The sequence below is a fragment of the Stigmatopora argus genome, chromosome 16 (genome assembly GCF_051989625.1).
Source record: "Stigmatopora argus isolate UIUO_Sarg chromosome 16, RoL_Sarg_1.0, whole genome shotgun sequence".
Taxonomy (NCBI): Eukaryota; Metazoa; Chordata; class Actinopteri; order Syngnathiformes; family Syngnathidae; genus Stigmatopora; species Stigmatopora argus.
This window is the reverse complement of record NC_135402.1, coordinates 7159762-7180088: the sequence shown is the minus strand read 5'-3', so window position 1 is coordinate 7180088 and position 20327 is coordinate 7159762. Positions and strand designations below refer to the sequence as shown.

Sequence of the window (20327 nt, the reverse complement as noted above, 5' to 3'; positions counted from 1 at the left end):
GGGGCTAAAAGGGGAGGGGGGTTCTCTTGATCACCTGCTTTGTCTGGAGTGAGTCACCTTGCAAATATATGAATAGCAAATGCAGCAGGAGTAATCTGACGCCCATTTGCATAGAGCTCTGCAGCACCGGTACGCATATATTTAACATCTCCTCTTTCTCAACCACATCCACAGCCTTCCCCGTCCCGCTGTTGTCCTCAGACATCAGGCTGTATTTCCCCCTTTGGCAGGATGCATGACGGGGGGGAGGGAGAGGGAGGGCAGGTGGAAGGAAGAGCAAATGACAAATGTATCTCAAATGCAGAGCCAGTCCAGCAAGAAAAGCCACCCCCCCCCTAACCACCACATGCCCTTCCCCTTCGGCCTTCGCTCTTCTCTTCTTATCCTGTCAGACCACATTCTCATCGGGTGAAGCCACAAAGGTCTATTCACGCCAAGAACTGAGTGTGTGGGCTGGTGTCTTCCAATGTTCCTCTTAAGCGGTAGAGTTGAATAGAAACATAAACGGATGGAACGTATCCTATTTATTACACTGTCACTATGGCAGTTGAGCGTGCTGACTACTGAGCCAATAGCATAGTTTAGCTTCAAGTCCCAGTAGGTTCTTTTAAGTCAATGAAGGCTGTTGACAGCAATAGACATCCAATCCGTTTAAACTGGGGGGGCAACTTCACCAAATCTGGAAGTAGACTAGACTACACATCCCAACTATGAAACATACTATACAAACTGTATGGTTGAATTATGTGAGGCTCTTTGGAAATTGTGTGCACAGAATAATTCTCAAGAGGCAGACAAGAACAATGTACCTGCGAATAACAAGAGAAATGTGTGGAAAAAAAGATGCTTTTGCTGTTGTTTTGATAGAATCCCCTCAGATAACCTGTCACATCCTGGCCGCGACCCGTCATTATCTGTCGCCTTGGGTCTGCGTGATGAATCTGCCCCGGCGCCACACTGAGGACCCCGGCTTTACTTTAATAGGTGCTTTCTGCAGAGTGCCAAAGTATTTGAAGAAGCGTCTGCTGTATGCATTTCAAGGCTTTTTCTTTCTCTCCGCTTCTTGATGTCGCTCTAGAAGATGGCCGTCTGGGGCTTTGTCTATCTGTCAAAGGGTACCGGGAAGAGTGGATGCAGCAGTTTTTAATCCCCGGGATTGTCCCCTGTTAGCATGTTTCCCTGCTTCTCACCTGGGGGAATTTTCAGTCAGATAAGAGATTTGTTGTTCAAGATGGTAGGGGACAAAGACGAGGCACCTTGGACTGCAAACACCGTATTGCCATAGCAACTGTAAATAAGGATCAAAGATCCTGGAGGAAGCTTTAATGTGCCTGGAAGTGAAGGGTGTTTGCAGATGTGTTAGTATTTGTAAGTAGTCTTGCACCGATATCATTTTTGGGGGGTCCTAATACCAATTCCATACCTGGTTGCGTGGTAGTCGGTTGACTATAAATTAATATATTCCTCTAAAACGTGAAACCAGTGAGTTAATGTCAAAATTATATCTTTTATTTTATTTTAGATGGGATGTTTGCAACACAATCCCAAAAATTAATGGGACAGGAGCAATAAAGTGTGGGAAATGCAACAGGTTAACTGGAAATAGCTGAGTGTTTAATTTGGTGGAAAAGAAATGATATTTTAAATTTAGAAAAAACATTGCTGTCGTGTCCTCCGGGCCAAAGAAGAAATGGTGTGTTTAATTGTCATGGCAAATTTAATGAATTGTTGTATATCTTCTTTGGGTTTACTTCTCCTTTACTATCCGCTAGGATGTGATTGGATCTTTTTGCTGGTGCAACTAGTCACTAGATTCTAAATGGGATGTAAGAATAACTCTGGCAAATGAGGTGTGGAAGGTGCGAAGTTAGTTACGCTGGCTTTGGTGCGCTCAGATCATTACACTGATTGATGATTGTCCCCGTGGGCTGTCATTAGAACTGTATTTAGCGGACTTTATCATCACAGACTTTGTAAATTGCAAACAGGAATGTGACATCATATAACAGTTTCATAAAACACAGGGACACCATCGCTTTGGGTTCTTTTTTGTCCTTTTTGGTTGTTTTTACTGTGTGGTCCTTTGTCAGGCAAAGATCCACGTTGGGCACTGAGTAAATTTGTCCTTCATGCAGGTGATATATATTTACATCCAAAATTATATACTTGAAAAATAATTATTATCCTTATAGTTTCCTTAGGTGTGTGTATGAGACTGACTGTTTGTCTCATTGTGGCCTGTGATTGGCTGACAACTGATTGAGGCTGTCCGTCTTCTACTAAGGTTAGCTGGTATGGGCTCCACCACCCCCGCGACCCTTGTGAGGATAATCAGAATGGAACTATAGGCAAGACTTGGGGTCCACCCTTGACTGGTCGCCACTCCATTGTAGGCTAAATACAAATGAGATAATGAAACATGTAACAAATGTCTAATGGACTATGTGACTGCCTGTTGGTTGGTCTGTTTTTAGCCATGTTTGGCAGGTCCTGGCTTGCATAGGGGTGAGGGTGCAAGAGAGGGCTTTAACACGGACGCTTTAGTGCACTCCGGACTAAAGCCATCCTATATTAATCAGATTTGCTGCAGCAGCCATATGTCCACGCAGCACGATAACCCCCCCGGCTGCTACCTGGCACCTACAGGGCACTCTGTCAACAATAATGTGTGCTGGGTTTGCGGTTGTGGGAAATACATGGGGCTATATGCGTCACCACAACAAAAGGTATTCCATCTGTTGTGTGTGTACGTGTATGTGTGTGTGTGTTTTGTGTCCTATTTACTTGCTTAGTCATTCAGAATAGTATACTGTTACACGTTTTTTCATATTATAAAAGTCATTAAAATATAAACTATGTTATTCTTTGCTGGGGAAAGAGTCATTCTGCTCATTCAATTTTGGATTTTTTCCCCCCATGAAACTCCGTCACATGACTGGAAATGAGCAAATCCTCAAAAACAACACAAAGCCATCAATGGCAGATAAATGTCCCATTAGGCAGGATTCCCTCGGGGTGGCACCCCTTGCTGCCTCAAGTCACCAAGCCCATTGGTTACCCTGACATGCATGTGAACACCTTTTGTCTGCGGTAGTGAGAGCTGCCAGCCGGCAGCAGATGCAACGTCAACGTTTCTTCTGTGCTACTCACACTGCAACGAACTCTGTTTTTATCATCACTGGCCACATTATTTTGGCTTGGCTCTTTATTAAGCAATCGGCTGGGAAGGGGGTTGCTTTTAAAATCAACAATATGAAGTGGGCAGCTGTAGTCATTTTTTTTCATCAACAGCAGCTTCTCTGAATTTGAATTAGTTTATCACCAGTAGACCAGTCAAATAGATTCATGTCCATCGTTGGCAGTTGCAGGCAATGGGTTACATACTATGAAATAAAAACAACTTTAGAGTGTTATTGGGGCATCACCATGGTATATTTTAATTCATTGTTTTAAATTAGCTATTCATAAACCATAGAAACAATGATTATTAATAATTAGAATAACTTATATCATCTACTTTTAAGGATTTCATTTCTGGGGTCATAGAGGCCATGTTGTCTTGCAAACGTTATTATTATGGCAATGTAATAATGTGACGTGTATGCCAGCCCTTTATACATTTGTTTTTAGTAAATAGGGTTATAAAAAAATGCTTAAGTATATTTTTCCCTCCCCCATTTGTGCTGTCAGCCCCCGAACGCAAAGTAATCAATCCACAATGAAACAGACTCTCGTGAAATATTCATTCATTCATCTTCCATACCGCACATCCTCGAAAGGGTTGTTGGGGTTTCTGGAGCCTATCTCAGCTGACTTCGGTGAACGGCACCCTAGACTGGTCGCCAGTCAGCCGTAGGGCACACAGTGAGACAGATGACCATTCGCACGCACAAGCATACCGCCACCAAGCAGGAATCGATCCCGCGCATGTATTGAATAATTGGTTACATTTCCTTTTTGGCAAAAACATCAAATTAAACTGATTTATTACCCAGGCGTGATATGAAGGAAAAAATCAAGAGTATGTGTAGAGTTAATATTGAAAAGGTTGGTTAATAACATCACAAAATACAATAGCAACCTGGAGGTTGTATTCAAATATGCCCTCTAGTGGCTGCGAGTAGTTTTAGTGTGACGTGCTTCGATTGGACCCCCCATGGCTTTCTGCCAATGCTTGACTCAATTGTATAATATTAACATTATATGAGTTGTATTTATTCGAGGCTCAGGTTAACAACGATCGGCAGCAGCGTTGGAGGGTGCTGCTGGAAATTGGGTAATTGTGGAACCAAGACAAAGGAGAGGAGGATGACAGATCCATCAGCAGCGAGAGAAGAGGAAATGGAAGAGTTCAGAATTGAGAGTAGGAACTTTGATTGTTGGAACAATGGCAGGAAAACCTTAGTTGAAGAGCAGGATTCGAGTTATTTTATAATGGAGGCGATGCCAAGAAGAAATGCGTAGGTGTAGTCTTGAAGAAGTCATTTGTAAAGTATGTTCTAGAGGTGAAGATAATAAGACTGGTGAGTTTGAAGGTGGAGAATGAGGGTGTCGTGGTTGACATTGTTAGAGGGTATGTTCTGCTTGAGGAAAGGGAGTGAAGGTAAAAAGGAATACATGTGTGGAAATGAGGAGGATCCTAGAGGGAAGGAACTGTGGAGTTGTAAGGAATAGATGTAAAGAAGGTAGGGGGCTTCAATACCTAGGGTCAACACTGCAGTGTGATGGAGAATGTCAAAAGGAAGTGAAGAACCGTGTGCAGGGAGGCTGGAACAGCTGGAGGAAAGTATCGGGTGTGTTATGTGATCGGAGGGTGTCAGTGACGATCAAAGGGAAGGTCTCGCGGTCAGCCATGATGTATGGTTTAGGCCACATGTGTCAAAGTGGCGGCCCGGGGGCCAAATCTGGCCCGCTGCATCATTTTGTGTGGCCCGGGAAAGTAAATCATGAGTGCCGACTTTCTGTTTTAGGATCAAATTAAAAATGAAGAGTAAAGATGTATATTAAATTTCCTGATTTTCCCCCTTTTAAATCAATAATTGTAATTTTTTAATCTTTTTTTCTGTGTTTTCAGTTTAAAAATCATTTGGTAAATTCTAAAAATATATTTTTTAAAAAGCTAAAATAAACATTGTTTCAGATCTATAAAAACTGAATATTCAGGGCTTTTAATACAGTTCTTTTAATCAATTTATTTTAAATTTAATCTAAATATATCTAAAATGATCCGGCCCACATGAAATCGAGTTGACGTTAACACGGCCCGCGAACCAACCCGAGTCTGACACCCCTGGTTTAGACTCTAAACCGGAGCGAAAGCCCAGTAGTAGTACTAGTCAAATTCATTTTACTTGTTTTTCATCAGTATACATTTTCCTTTTTGAATGAGCACCCATTTTGATACCCCTCAAAAGCACAATATGTGTCAAAACGGACCGATGTCAATTGAATTCTTCCGTATGCCAAGTGTCACGATGTGATATCTTTAAAATCGAATTTTTCATCAATTCGGCATTAGCATGGAGTAAATAGTATGTTGGTTTTGTTCAGCACAAATCATTTGTATTCACTTTTTCAGAATCTTTATGCATTTTTTATTGAAAAAACAGTGAAAACATTTCCTCCTGTTCCCCGTAATTTGTGTTGTTCAACATTTTTTTTCTCTTGACGACCGGTAAACAGGAAAAACCTCTTGTAATTGTAATACAAATTATTACATAGTATTATAACACCTGGAAGATAATACATTTAGATTTTATATATGCACAATGATGCTATTATACAGTTATATACTTGCAGTATAGTTCCTATAATAGTATTCAATAACCGACTTGCAGTGTAATCATGATTAAGTCACTCACTGCCAATGACGTCGCTAGACGTCCAATCCATTTTAATTTGCTAGGGGCGAATGAAAAAAAGCATGGAAAGAAGAGCCATTGCCATTTATCGTTTTCCGCCAGCATAGTCTCTGCCAACGAATTGCCTGCCATTGACCACGGTGGACATCCAATCCATAAAAAGACTGCCAATCCTCCCAGTTGAAATGAATTGGACGTCTATCGCCGTCTGTGGCAGGCGTGGCGCATCTTCATCATCTGAACTGACGACCAGGAGGTGACGCGCGCATGCGCACGAGGTCAACGTTGAAGGATGATGATCTTCTCGGGCGTCCATCCCGTTGATGTTCTCTTCTCGTCTCTTGGCCAACTCTCGCGCACCCTCTGGTGCTCGCTCGCCGCCTGCCGAACTTCTTCTCCTTCTTCTCGTCCTTTGTGTGGCCCGCTCGTCACACTATCATTGTTGTTGTGGCGGCGGCGGCGTCGGTGGTGGTGCTCGTCTTCCTGCTCTTCCTCCTCCCCGCGCGTGATTGCGAGGCGCTCGGCGGAGGAGCTCAGGTCATCTGCAGCAGCTGCGGCGCCGGCGAAGAAGAAGAAGCAGAAGAAGAAGAAGGAGAAGAAGAAGACGAAGGAGGAGGAGGAGGAGAAGAAGAAGAAGAAGAAGAAGGAGAAGCAGGAGGAAAGATGGCGATCAGCCACTAGCCAGAGCGGGCGCACGCATGAGACCGACAACTTTTGGAGGAGAAGGAGAAGATCGTAGCGGTAAGTTGGAGCGTTTATCCGCCGTATTTCGCCACGCTTTGACGCCGCCGATCCGATTCCACCTTCGTGGAGCGATCGCCTTCGTCAGAGCTTTCAAGGTCTTGCGAGAACGTCGCCATTGGTAGATCATGGGATTGATTTTCCCCTCACACGCGTGACCTGGAAAGAGCTTGACCCCCTTCGAAGGCATTCGCTCCTCTCCGTGTTCTTCCTCCACGCGGCGGCTCCGTCGCTTCCTTTATTTTTTGGACGGCCACCCGCGTATGACCAAAGTCAAGTGTCTTCTTCTCCTTCTCGCTTCCCGGTTCGCTCGCACGCGTGTCCACAAGGGAATGGACGTGGTCGCTAACGTTTCAAGGTTTATTTTATGACTCTCTTCCAAATCAAAAACGATCGCTGTGGGTGGGGGGCGGATTAGTGAGTTTAGTCGGGAGGAAAAGCCATAGCAGGGATGGTTGTCCTCTCCTGTGTCCTCCATTAGGAGCTGCCATTGCAAGTGTCCAGAATGAGCAGGATATTTACTCCCTCCCTTTCCGAAATGTGGTGCCCATTTTTTAAACAAGCCCCCCCTCAACCACCTCTCACCACCAACACTTGTCTCCACTGTTAGATGGTGATGCAAATGTGCTGTTGCAGCTCCTGGCTGCCCGTCACTGGTCATGGGTCAGGTGCTTCCATTTTTTTTTTTTTTTACAGTGGAGTTCAAAGCATAAAATGGAGGCTGGCAGATGAGTCTTCCAAGGGGAATGGAAGGGGGGCGGCAAAGGTGGTGTTTGACATGGACCTGCAGGGCCAGACAGATGGATGAGGAAGTAGAAGATGAAGAAGTAGCTATACAATAAAGCGGGCGACCATTTTCAGTAGGGAATGGGTAGCATTCCTTAAATAAATGTTGTCTAAACAAATGCATAGTCAACATTCTTTGATGAATCCTATCTGGAATCGGAACATTGTGCACTATTTAGCTGTGGCCTGCAGAGGCACAGTTGTTGTTTTGTTTCCATTTTAGTACTTTGTGGCTAAGGAAGAAGTTAACGTCGCTTCTCTCGATTTTCACTGTCCTGGTGCAATGATTGTTTCATTATTGAGGATTTTATCGTCTAATGGAAATGTTTTCGATTTCTGTTGTCGCCTATCAAAGTCAACTGATTGTCTTTGTATAGTCAAAATGAGAAATTTAAGAATACTTTTTTCCTGAAAAATAATAATCTTCACTTATAACTATTTCCTGACATGTCGCTTGGCATAACAGCACCAAAATCAATATATTTGAGCAATTTCAACAGTCATTTTCAAATGATGCCTCCTTTTTATAATAAAATAATTAAAATGGATGATTTTATATAAAAAATAAATCTCATCCATCAATACTGTAAATAATCAATCATCCATCCCTGTTATGTACATGTTGTTTTAATATCCATTTGTCAATATTACTACCTCTTAATAACTCCACCAAGAGAGTGGAGTACACCAAAACTGCCGCAAATTACAAAGTCTGTGGTGATTATTGTTCACCTTTGTGTGAAGTAAGGAAGTTCTCAAGGTGTGCCTCACGTTCTAGCAGCTTCAACTTTAATTACTTTCCACGGAAAAATACCCTGAAGGTGTTCAAGCTATCAGGAGGTGTGTGTGTGCGTTAGTGTTCTGCAGAGGTGGCTGTTGTGTGCAATGTTGCTGACGAGCAGGGTGTGTGTGTGTCTGTGAGCTTGACACTCGCTGTGCTGCGACAGCGCCCGGGCAGAAGAGAGCCATCCAAATCAAAATGGTGGCGATGCTCCTTCTCTCCCCTGGCGCAGCAGGTTCCTCGAGGAGGAGCCTGGCAGGAATCTGCTGCGCTCAACACTTTTTTTTTTCTGGCAGGACGCTGGGGTGTTGGCGGACAAACCTTGTCCTCTCCCAACTCTGTCGTGGTGTGGTGGCCTCACTAGGAGATGTTTTTTTTAGATATACAGAATGTCTAAAGATTGGGATCAGTCAGCAGATACTGCAAATGTCATACTTCTTACCGCAGAAAGAAAAAAGAACCGCTGCCACTCGCATGCAGTTTGTTGATGAATGTAAAATCAATTGTTGGTGGGATACTCATTATATACTTCATTTATACTGTATCAGAAATTATATACGTAGATGCTGCCACATTCAATTGACAATTAAGCGACTATTAAATTAAACTAAATATATTTCGCTAATTGAATAATGGTTGAAAGAATATCTTTACCTGACCATATATATATATATATATATACACACAAAACCTTTTTTAACGTCAACGCGATTGGGGACATCTCAATGAAAAATATATGTTTGTCTTCCTTAAAATGAGTATTGGTTTGTAAACTACAAGAACACGCCTTAGTGTGTACATGTGAGAAGCCCATCACTGGTCGCTTTCATTGCACTCGTGCATTCTTCTTCACCTGGGGCAGTGAAGGGAGGCTCAGACAAAAGCAAATTGAAATGCTCCAGTGAGTGCTTTCTATACTTGATGCACAGCTTTTGAGTCACAGGCCAGCACTTCTGCTGCTGCTGCTGCTGCTACAACTGCTCTCATTTCACCACTCGCTTCCTTCTTCTTGTGTTTGCTCAAGAAAAGCCAACAGTCAATGGAGCAAAATCTCACTAAACGCAAGTTGCTTCTAGCACTGCACAGTCTTCTGTGTTCTTGGTTGTTGGTTTATGTACAGCTTGTGGATGTTATGGCAATATGTGATGTATTTCAGCATGCTTGGGTTCAAATTTCAGTCCTGTGTTGAACCTAAAGAGCCGTAGCGTCGTGTGAGGATTAAACTTCAACAAGGAAGTGGCGCATGTGTGTGCTTGTGCGCGTGTGTGTTATAGAAAGAGAGGTGTCTTTCCAGTTTCTGTTGTCAGTTGCCACGTTACACCACCGCCAAACTGGTTCCTCTTCTCTGCTTTCCATCAGAACATCAACAGTCCCAACGTTGTCTTCCTTCTGTGGGGTGATAAAACTAAACAAAACAGTTCAGTGTCTTTAGCAGTTGGCTTATTAACACCTTGAGCATTCCAGAATCTGATTTAGATGGAGGAAAAGGTTCGTCGCTGATCAGTGAAGCCCACGGACAGGGCTCGGGTTTCCTTCCGTAATTTTAAGATTTATGGTCCTTGTAGTAAGACATAGTGAACTCAAGCTCTCTGAATCCAAAGCCGCCTGTGGTCGGGAGGGAAAGAGAGGGGGAAAAAAACTAGAATTCTTTGGAGACGCCCGTTCCTTGGGCAGTGTGGTGCCACGAGACAAGGCCTCCATTGAGCTGGAACAGGAGCGGTCTTGTAGAAAGGATCCACTGGCTGGAAGCAACGGAGCTGTCCAAGGACGATTAAATATTTAAGAGTTTGGAAAGGAGGTCTCGGTGGTAAGTTAATATTGATGGCTCTCTCATCTTTCCTGCCCTCATCGCTTAACTTGTTGAGTTACCCCAGAGGTCCCAACCTGGGGAGGAACCGCTCCTAAACTTAGCCCTGGTTCCTTTAAAAAGCTTTCCCACCACTCTCGTAAGCATTCCTGTCCAAACCGCCTGGATTTTTAAACTCCAAATTGCATCCCAGGTTGTTCTTACTCTTTTCTGTGTTTCTGTCTGGAATAATGCATCCAGACTGGCTGCCCAATCTCTCCTAGTGACTCTGAACGGGAGGGTTTGAAGCACGGACATCCTTGTATTCCTGACGGTGGTTACTGGCACGTAAAAGAAAGCCTATTGTGTGTCTCAAGATTTTCTTCAGTACTTTTTTGTAGCATTGGAAACAGGAGGGACCATTGTGCTATTTTATTGAACAGAAACAAACTACAGTACAATATAAGGCTAGAATGCTAAATGGGTCTAAATGACATTTGCTCCTATGTTTTAAAGAAATAGCTGACAGTGTTGGATTGATTTATGTCAGGAAATAGTTTCCTAGGGGAAGATGGCTATGTGGAATGCAAGGTTTCCTGGTGTGATTGTCCTTGTGGAAAAACACTTCCTGGTTTTTCTCCACGACCCGTCCTTGGACATTCTATATGGGTCTGAGACTCAAGGGCTGTGTTGTGTGGTTGGCTGCATGTCAGTTCCTGAAGAACCACAGGGTGAATCACATTTTCGGTATCTGGTTTGTTTATTGTTGATTAAGAATTCAGAAGAACTGTTTTGTTAAAAAAAAATAGGACCAAACTACCACCAGGAAGATGATAGGTTGTTTTTAAACTTGTAAAACACTGAATGTTATTGGATGCGGCCAGTGGAAAAAAAATCAAATCCAAAAACGAGGGTAGTATTTGCTTTTGTTGTCATTGGGAATATAATCTGACTTTTTTGTTTGTTTCTCTAGAGTAGTGGCTTGTACTGTACTTATTTCAATGTGTATTATCACACTTTCACCAGCTTCAGCTGATACATTCACAAGATCTTTTGTTTTTAGGGTTTATGTGCACATTGAGGACCAATGTATCTTCACCCCTTGGCACATTCACCTTCCTTCCAAATCAGTATCTCTATAAATTTTTGTACACTAACTTTGTTTAGTGGGGCTTATTTGAATCCTTGGCTTCAGCACCTTGAAATCTTTTGACTATCCAATGATCTTCAACAAAGAAGCTCACTTCACGTGTGCCTTGAAATACATACACAGCTATTTCTGTAATTCACTCATTTGGTGCTATTGATGGAGATACACTTTACTGTCAGCCCCTCCCATTTCAAATGGGTTGGGTGTCTACAAGGTAAAATGTTGTAATTAATCCAACAAACAAAACATGTACAATAGAGGATTAAAACGTGTGGTTTCAACCGTATTGCACGTGTAAGTAAGTGCCCAGAGTATAAAACTTTGATGTTAGCTAAGTTGTCCTAACAATACAGTCTACATCTATTCTAATGCATTTTTCATATTGAACCCAACAACGCAGGATTTTGCCAAATCAGTATGCGCTTTGACAAAGTGGCACATCTTTCAACAGAGGAATAAATGTGTCCGCGGGTATTTTTCATGTGAAAAAAAATCAGACTCCATTCCAGTACAGTTTTTTTTCTCTTTCATACAGCCAAGCACTCCATTGTCACATTTGTTAGTACTGCCACAAAATCTGCCTCATTCACAGATGTAATGAGACATCACAATGCCATATCGTACACTTGACACAGAATAGTAAATACATAAAAGTTTATTCAGGGCAGCATTAAAGAAGAACTCCAGGTTCAAATGGATTGGACATCTACTAGTGAAAAACTCATTGTTGAGAGGTTGCATCTTGGCCAGAATAAAAACAAATGTTTTTTTTAACTCATTGGCTTTCATTGACATTTATCAACTGTCACCCTCCCACTTCAAATGTATTGGACTTGTATTAGTTATCTCGTTTAAAGTATTACTTAAAATAGTTCGTTCTTAAGAATATTGTCAACGGCAGTGAAGCAGTTTATTAAGATATACCGAAAGAATCATGTTTCACTGATATTCTAAATTCGCCGACACCCATATTTGATGTCGCTAGGAACTTGGACATGTGTCTTGCAGGCTTGTGTGACAGGGTGATTCAAATCTCCAAATTTAGAGCTGCTAGTTTCCAGTGTTGTCTCAGCAACCATCTTCTTCTGCCTCTGCTGACCGGCAGCGATCTGCAAAGGAACCAACAGGAGAGTTAAAATGTTTCCATCTGTGTAACAAGATAGCAAGCAGACGCAGTAGTTCTTCTCTCTCTGCTCTCAGCGGGCCAGACAAAGACTTCTAGAAGCACAAAATGGTGGACGGTTATGCCACTGATACTCCAGCGCAATTTGCTGTGTGTCCTTGGTCGCTGTGAAATAGAGCCGTTGGTCTGGAGCCTTAGCCAAGGCATAGTCTGTGATCTACAAGATAATTCTAACTGCCCCAAGAGACAGACGAGGTAGCGGCCAAGTGAAATGAATGTACACGAAAGAACGGTACAGCAGAGAGACTTCCAGGCGATTGCAGCCATGCATGTCTGCTTCCTCTTATCTCCCAGCTAAAACCCTTGTACTACTTCCTCGATGCTCATTGTGTTTGTGCATTGGCCAGAAAAGACTCATTCCAAAAAATTCCCATGCCATCTAAATCCGGTCTTCTTCTGAAATAGTTCTTTAATATGGTTAATGTTTGCCATCTATGCAATGAAATGGAAAACGCAGGAAAATGAGATTACAATTATCCGTTGTGCTTCTTTCCCACTGACAAAAAACAATATTTTTATTCTACGATAGTAATGGCTGATCACCAAAATCTATTTCAATCTATTATATTAATCTTAAAATTGCCTAGGTCTACCCTATACTTTTCATGTTTTCATTGCAGACTCTTAAAAACTACTGGTTAAAAACTACAGAAAAATCAGGTTGCCAAAAAATATATATACTATGTATTAATAGTAATCTAGATCAAGTAGCATGAAAAACTCAAACATTTGATCATCTGAGAACCAAGTATAAAAAGTGATACACATAGTGGATAGCTATTATAATAGTAATGAACAGTATACAGGGCAAGCCTCTCTTGGGGGAGTGGTACATTCTCTTGACTTTACTTGAAACTGCAAGTTCAAATCACACTCTGATTGTCTAAAGCCCAATAAAGAACATCAGAGATTATGAAAATACACAAAGAAATTAAGCTAAGCCAGGGGACCTTTAATACGCAATATCAAGAAGAAGAAAAAAAGTCTTTCATCTTCAAGGACCAAAGGATCATGTCCTGAAGGCACACACTATAACGACTCATTTTTGTTTCAATGGGCCAAACCAGTTGTTGTTGTTACAAATGGGCTAATAGGTGACTAGTATTTTGTCAGAATGGATTGATTATACTACCAATGAGGTAATGTAGATGCTGGCACCCAGCAAAGGCACTGTTGTGCGGAAAACATTTTCCAGAAGATCAAAGTCTCAGTCAATCCATCCTTAGTTATTGGGTTAGATCAAGTGGACCAACACTTTTGACGTGGATTTTAACCTGATAGTTGGTAAGTCTCTAATATGATTGATCTTCAATTTTACAGTCACAGCTGACTGCCTAATTTGTTTGACCTCAACGGAGTACTTGATAATGTATGTGATAGCTCACGCCCAGAGGAGCCCCATCTGTTTTCTTAGTCATGTACTGTGTCTTAATCACGTAACACTAAATCATAGTACAAAAGGCTTTGCTGTCCAATCAACAGACAGCGATCTCCAACAATGCTTAAAATGTATTTTCAAGTCCGCTAGTGGTTATTTATGTACATACTTTATTTTTTATTTTTTTATAGCTATCGCCCTCTTCTAAGGGTTATTGTGAAGTAGAAGTTTTATATCAAAGGAGCCTCTTTTTTTGGCTGACAAAACTACGGCTAAACAACATAGGCCCAGCATTAGAATGGACGAAAACAAAACATGGCGTATTGTGTGTTGAGAACATTTCAGTAGCTGCCTTAAAGTCATGCGAGGAGATAGTCATTAATGCTCATCCTAATCTGCTTGGTCGTTCGTTATCTTGTGCAAAATGGGCCAAATGTTGCTACTTAATGCTCTGTGTAATGCACCCCACCCCCTCCCTTCCCTGCTACTTTTTTCAGCAGGCTGAGCACTTGGCAAAACAGACGGCTACCCTTGGAGCAAGGTTACGACAACGGACGGTTCTCCGATTTTTCATGCAGCTTTGGAGAGCAAATTTGGCCTCATCAAGTCATTAATTGATAGGATTTCCAAATTAAGTTAACAAAAGGGGGGGAGTTTTTCCAAGGCTGGATGGATGGATGGATGGGTGGCTGTTGTCAGGTAGCCATCTGTCACAGATGCAGTGTGGAGGACCCAGACTTAAAAGATGGGATTAGCATTTTGGTGGTGTTTCTTTTGCTTTCTCGGTCATACATGTTTTTCATTTTGTTGCAGGTTTTATGGAATTTAAAATGCAAAGTTTTTGTGCACTAGTGCTGAAAGCTGTTGATAGAATAGGATGCCGGTGGTCGTAAATTAGACCCTTCCAGAGGAAGGTCTTTGAGGCCTACCGTGGAGCGCTGCAATGCTCCTTTTTTTATGTCCTGTGAATGTGACACCAGTGAAGGTCAGGCTGCAGACAGATCAGCAAAGCTTGCAGAGCTCTCTGGAGTGCAGCCCTAGCAGCTTTACGCCTCCATTTTCTTCCCTTTTGAGACATGTTTTTTTTTTGCTTGCTTCTGCTCAGTAAAACCTGACCCACACTGCGCTTAAACAAACATATAAGACAACTTTTGGTGGTTTCACTCAACAATAATTGACCTGCTAGCATTAGTACTCATTTTAGGTGAGCTGTTTGTCGTTGTATGGACAATATTCAAATTTTGAATTGTGGCAAAACCAGTGGCCAGTCAGAAACAGTTGCCTAACCCGACACACTGCATGAGTTAGTCTGGTTTGACAGCATTGCGCAGTGAACTGTGATGACTGATAGACGAGGAAGTGATGAGACCAGATGGTGTGGTTTACCAATTGACCCTTTATACTTTTTTTATTATATTATATGGAAAAAAATAGAATTGCCATTAGTCAAACCAAAAATTAGTTTTTTACTCTTGAGTTTGATGGTGAGTGATGGGCATGAGATAAGGAATACACAGACCGCAGTAAGGGCCCTTGCCTGTTCTTTTTCTGGTGGGTTTCCAACGTACGTTATTTGTGGACGGAGCAGAAGTTGGTAGATGTATATGCGTCAATCCTTGGAGCACCCAACAGCCATTGATAGACATCAAATCAACTGGAATGACTGGCATTGAGTGATCATGTTTCACTTCCATTTGACTGGCATGATTAGTGTCATTTCCAAATTTACTGGGAGGCAGCCTGCGAACGAGCAATTCCATTCCATTTGAACATTCATTTGGGCGCAAAGAAAATGCAAAGTTAGTAATTTAAGATTGCCCTGTAACATCATTTGAAGCTTGCCGTTGGATCTCCTTTGGTTTGGATGTAATTTTGGGTTCTTAATCAATGTTAAACTATAAATATGTTAACGGATTAAATTGGGGTGGATACATTTTGCAATGGTTATAAAATCTTTACAAACCCTAGATTTGCTTTGTCGTTAAAAAATGGATTTCTGGCATATCTGTACAAATCAATTGAAAACAAATTGATATCCTCACCCCACTCATGTTTGGGACATTTTCTTCCTGGAACATAAAGTTCCTCTTCTAGTACAAGCCACTGAAGCTAAACAGTCAGATGCCAGATATAAAACCATGGGATTTAAAAAAAAAACTGCATTTAGAGTGGGAAAACTGGATGTACCCCACCCCACTGCCCTATGTTAGCTGGCATAGGCATCAGCACCCCAGTGGCTTTTATTTGGCTTTTGTTTAGCTGCTAGAATACTGTTGCTGGACGTCTGGTCATCATCTACTCTGTCTTACTACATAAAGAAAAACGCATTCAAGTGTGGACAAATGAGGTTTTGCGTTGATTCAAGTTCAAAATTCTTCTAGTGATTAGGAAAGTACTGCTACCTCTCTGTCCCACATTCTTTTGATTGGATTCCAGAAGGTGACTATTTATGACTCTTTGCTAAGAGAAAATGCTCTCGGCTAAACATGATGGACTGGTCCCATTTCTTGTTTGAGAAGGCACAGGAGTTGATCGATCGGCCGGTGGAAATCAATGTCTCATCTCAAGTGTATTCAGACTTCCTCAATGGAGTAGCGGCATGTGATCGCATCATTTCAGGAACCTCTGTTCTCTGCTCAGACAGGGAGGACCGTAAGATAGCTCACTGATTTGTCTTATCACAAGCGCCGAAATGCCACTGATTAAAAGTGATAGGCTCATCAAAACGAGAGTAACCACATGCCTTTAGTCAGACTTTCGCTCGGTATCATTTGGGGAATTAATTCTAGATATAAGAGTCATTTACAAAGTAAATGTAGTTGTTTTTAAAATCAAATGGACAATTATTATTTAAAAAATGTATTTATAAAGTCGTTCCCTTCGTGCTCTTCACCCATATCTCAACTAGTCATTGTTCCATGAAGTATTTTGTTTAATGTCAACAATAGGGTAGAAGGGCCTCAGGGGGGAAAAAAAACTATCACCAGAGATCAGTTATGTTTTACTGTTTATTTGTACAAATGAATCCTTTGCATCAGACTAGCAAGTTAGTCAGGTATAACTTATCAGTTGACCAACAATGTATTTAAAACTTTAAAACTTACCTGCAGTTGCTAGTGATGTAATGAATTAATACTGTGATAAATAATTTAAAAAGTTGGTCTACCATTGTGACTCGAGTTTGTACAATCTAGTACAGGGTTTTCTGGAAATGGATTGAATGGCAATGACAGCATATGAGTTATAAAATAAAATTTGTTATTGCTTTGGTCAAGGTGCACCATCCTACCAATTCGTTTTTCACGAGTAGACATTCAATCCATTTGAAGGAGGGCAGCGAAGGAACAAATGTTCATTTGCTGCCAAAACTTTTACAATCCTTATCGGGCACATATTTAATGAACTGCAGTAATAGAAAAAAATAAAAGTAAATGGAGGGTCTTACATCTTCTGTCATATTTTGCGAGTACATTTTACTAAAACGACAACCAATCAACAACATTAAAGTCTTATTCAAATTTTGTTTGGACGTTAGAGAGAAAACCAGCAAGTGAACACAAGAATCGGGCTAAATGAATGTCAGGTGTTAAAACATCTTTGTCCTAACCATTGTCCCGGTTAGGTCTTGAGCATGTTTTGTGCACGTTCACCTTCTGTGGTGGGCTCTTCAGAGGCCTTTAAAATCACTGGCTAAGCAGTAGCCATCTTTAGCTTGTACGGTCTGTCTTCCTCCTGGTAGTGATGTAATATTCCCTGATGTTCATGAAATCTCTCTTGACTGAGCTCACTTAGTCAAAAAAAAGGATGGATGCCTCCTTTGTGTGATGTCACAAAGTGTTATTATATCCTTTGCAAGATTGTTGTTGTATTAATTAGTGCTGCTTTTAGTGTTGTCACATAGTTGATTCATCTCCTTAGCTTTTTTTTTCTTAGTGTGCTACTTTATGCAAGAGATTGGGACTAACCAACGACATCTTGATGTGTTTTTCACGATACAGGCAAGAAATGTACTGTTACTTTGTGGCATTTACTTGAGACCTCTAGTGGTGCAGTTTGTGTTTTGTTATCCTTGTTGAAACAGTGACTTTCTGCTTAGAAACCGGGATAACGATGGACTATTTCTCTTGAAAAATTGTATTAACTTCCATAGAAATTATGTAGGCACACTTATTTTGATTTTTGAGATGTTCCTACGGAGTATTCAGCGATCATGACTTTACTAAGTTCACAGTAGCCGAGTAATGGTAACAAAACTCTTTAGCCACGTGGGTACAACACAAATCCCCATGCTAGGTGGAACTTCAAAGTCCAAAGTCCAAAACTGAAAACATGATAACTGCAGGGACCATGACATAAACATCCTATTTGCTTACGAATCTACCAAGGTCCACAAACATTTAGTTGGTTCGAAGTAGCTTGCTTACTATCAAATAGATGAGCAAAAACAAATTAAGGCACTGTGTGATGTTTTTTCTTCTTTACAACTGGATAGAGTTGCAATAGGCAACAGTTGGGGACGAAACCTCAGTGCTTTTAATCAGCTTAATGCTGGCTTACTCAAAGGCCCTCTTTCAGACGATGCAGCTGCAGCACGGAGGGTGTGACTACTGGCAGAGCTCGCCGATGCAGCGAGACCGGTTGGTGATTAACAAATGTCAGTAGACTTTGGAATCTGGGAGCCAAGTCTGTTGCCTTTGTCCTGTTTTCCTCTCCACCAAACGGTCTTCAAGGTTGCTCCTTGATGCTCTCTGCTCCTCCCACCCTTTTTCTTTAGCCCTGCTATATCCCCCCCCGTTCTGCCCCTACCCTTGCTCTCCTGAGGGCCTGCAGGGCTCCCAGATAAAGAAGTTCAAACATGCCTTGCATTTTTAGACCCCCTTGTGGAATGTCTTTGGCGACTTCCACTGAACGAGTGGAAGCAGAGCAGAGGCCACACTTCTTTTTCCCACTAAAGGTTCTTGCAATTCTACACGGAGCACAGACCCTGGCATTTCTCATAATATCTCCTGATGCGAGAGATAATGTCCTGAGAAACGAGAGGCTGAGTCGCCTCGGTGAGAGGGCGAGATGATTTCTGCTGAGCCTGTGTTGTACATCTGGCAGATAGATTTCTGTCAGCACTTCCTCCGTGACAGGCTGCGCTGTTTTTTTTCTTCCCCTCTGGTTGAGGAAGAGGATCGGATCCACGGGTCCATGTTGCGGTGCTGCTTGTACACCTAAGTGCGCATAGTCAGCTCTTAAAATGGCTGCCCTTGAAGCTCAGCTCAGAGGAGGATCTTAGCAGCTCAGTCATCGCCTGTCACAGTCTCCGCTGACTAGATGAAAGCCAATGTACTATCATTGCCATTAACTTGGTACGGCACGGCTCCGTCAACTCCTGGCAGATCGTGCTGTTTTCCCCCTCTTCACACCATGTCAAGAAATCTGGCATTTGAATACCACTTGGTGGAAAACAGTGTTGAAATGCCAAGAGAGCAGGGAGCGGCTGTAACATGACTCCGTAACAATGGATCCCCTGCCTGCCCTGGGACATTGTGACTCACATGAAGCGCTTCCCTACTGGCGAATCACTTGCATGTGAAAAGCTGGTTGGATTCTGCCACATTCTCGGGATTTGTAGCTTTTCAGTACAAAGGTTAGCCAGTTGACTGCTTTAGACACTATCTACAGCATTTTACCACTTGAAATATAGCCAGAATTTTTTTCTTTTTGACCAAACAAGACATTGAAAACATTTTTAATTGATGGAAATGATTGCAATTAATAATTTACAGGTCTCAGTAAAATCTAAAGCAGTGATACCTCTACTTACGAACACCTTCATATGAAATATTCACGTTAAGAAAAACCTCTATTGGCAAAATTGTCTCTGGATAGGAAAGTTTTCAAGTGACCAAACCAATCAAAACATCCTCTTGTAGCATCTTGTTTTATCATGAAATTGTCGTGTTAAAGTTGTCTCCTAAAACTCCGCTGGCCTCCCATTGGCTAGAGTGATTTATCGTGTGCCCTTGACCCTTGCTTGTCACAGAATTCTAACATGTTGTTTCTTGAGTTTTTCTATAATGCAACTTGATTCTTGTTTTTTTATCATGTCCACCCAGAAAGTAATTCCTGGTGTGTGAGAGAAAATGCTGTGTTCCAGAGTCTTGCTATCAGCCTGCTTGACGACAGATGCCTTCGAATTTTAGGAAAATCACGAATAGGAAAATTGTTGTATCGATATTTCACCAAAATTGTCATTTGTACTTTCCTTATCTGGCTTTCCCGTTAGTCAAAGGATAGACTATAAAATCTTACTGTTGGCCTACAAGCAGTTAATGACATTGGACCAAAATAAATGCTTGATTTCTTTGAGCCCTATAATGCATTTTTAAGGCTGTCTGTGTTTCTCAAGGCCAAGAAACAAGTAGAGTGAAACGGCATTCAATTATGCTCCTCACCCCAGGAACAACATACTTGAAGATCTGAAAATCAATTGGCCTCCTGTAAATCAGTGCTAAAAAGGCTATTGTTTTCTACAGCTTACTCATAACTGCACCTTTTTGTTTAAATTGCCATTTGCGTGACTTTTCCTGGCGACCCATTACCTAGTTTTTTTTCCCAGTTGTTTCAAGTGTTACTGATTTCATGTGACTTATTTATCATTTTATTAGTTTTT

At 41.7% G+C, this 20327-nt stretch overlaps 1 protein-coding gene across 4 annotated transcripts in view; it reads left to right on the top strand.

Moving 5' to 3' along the window:
- The first annotated feature begins 6154 nt into the window (after positions 1–6154).
- znf462 (zinc finger protein 462) overlaps positions 6155–20327 on the top strand; it is a 32778-nt gene continuing 18605 nt past the window's right edge. For 3 of the 4 annotated variants that reach the window (XM_077622254.1, XM_077622253.1, XM_077622251.1), the window contains exon 1: positions 6155–6602. The gene's annotated coding sequence lies outside the window, so the exon portion shown is untranslated. Of the gene's footprint in view, positions 6603–9303; positions 9977–20327 lie in introns of those variants that run through there. The other variant, XM_077622252.1, reaches the window with a different exon arrangement.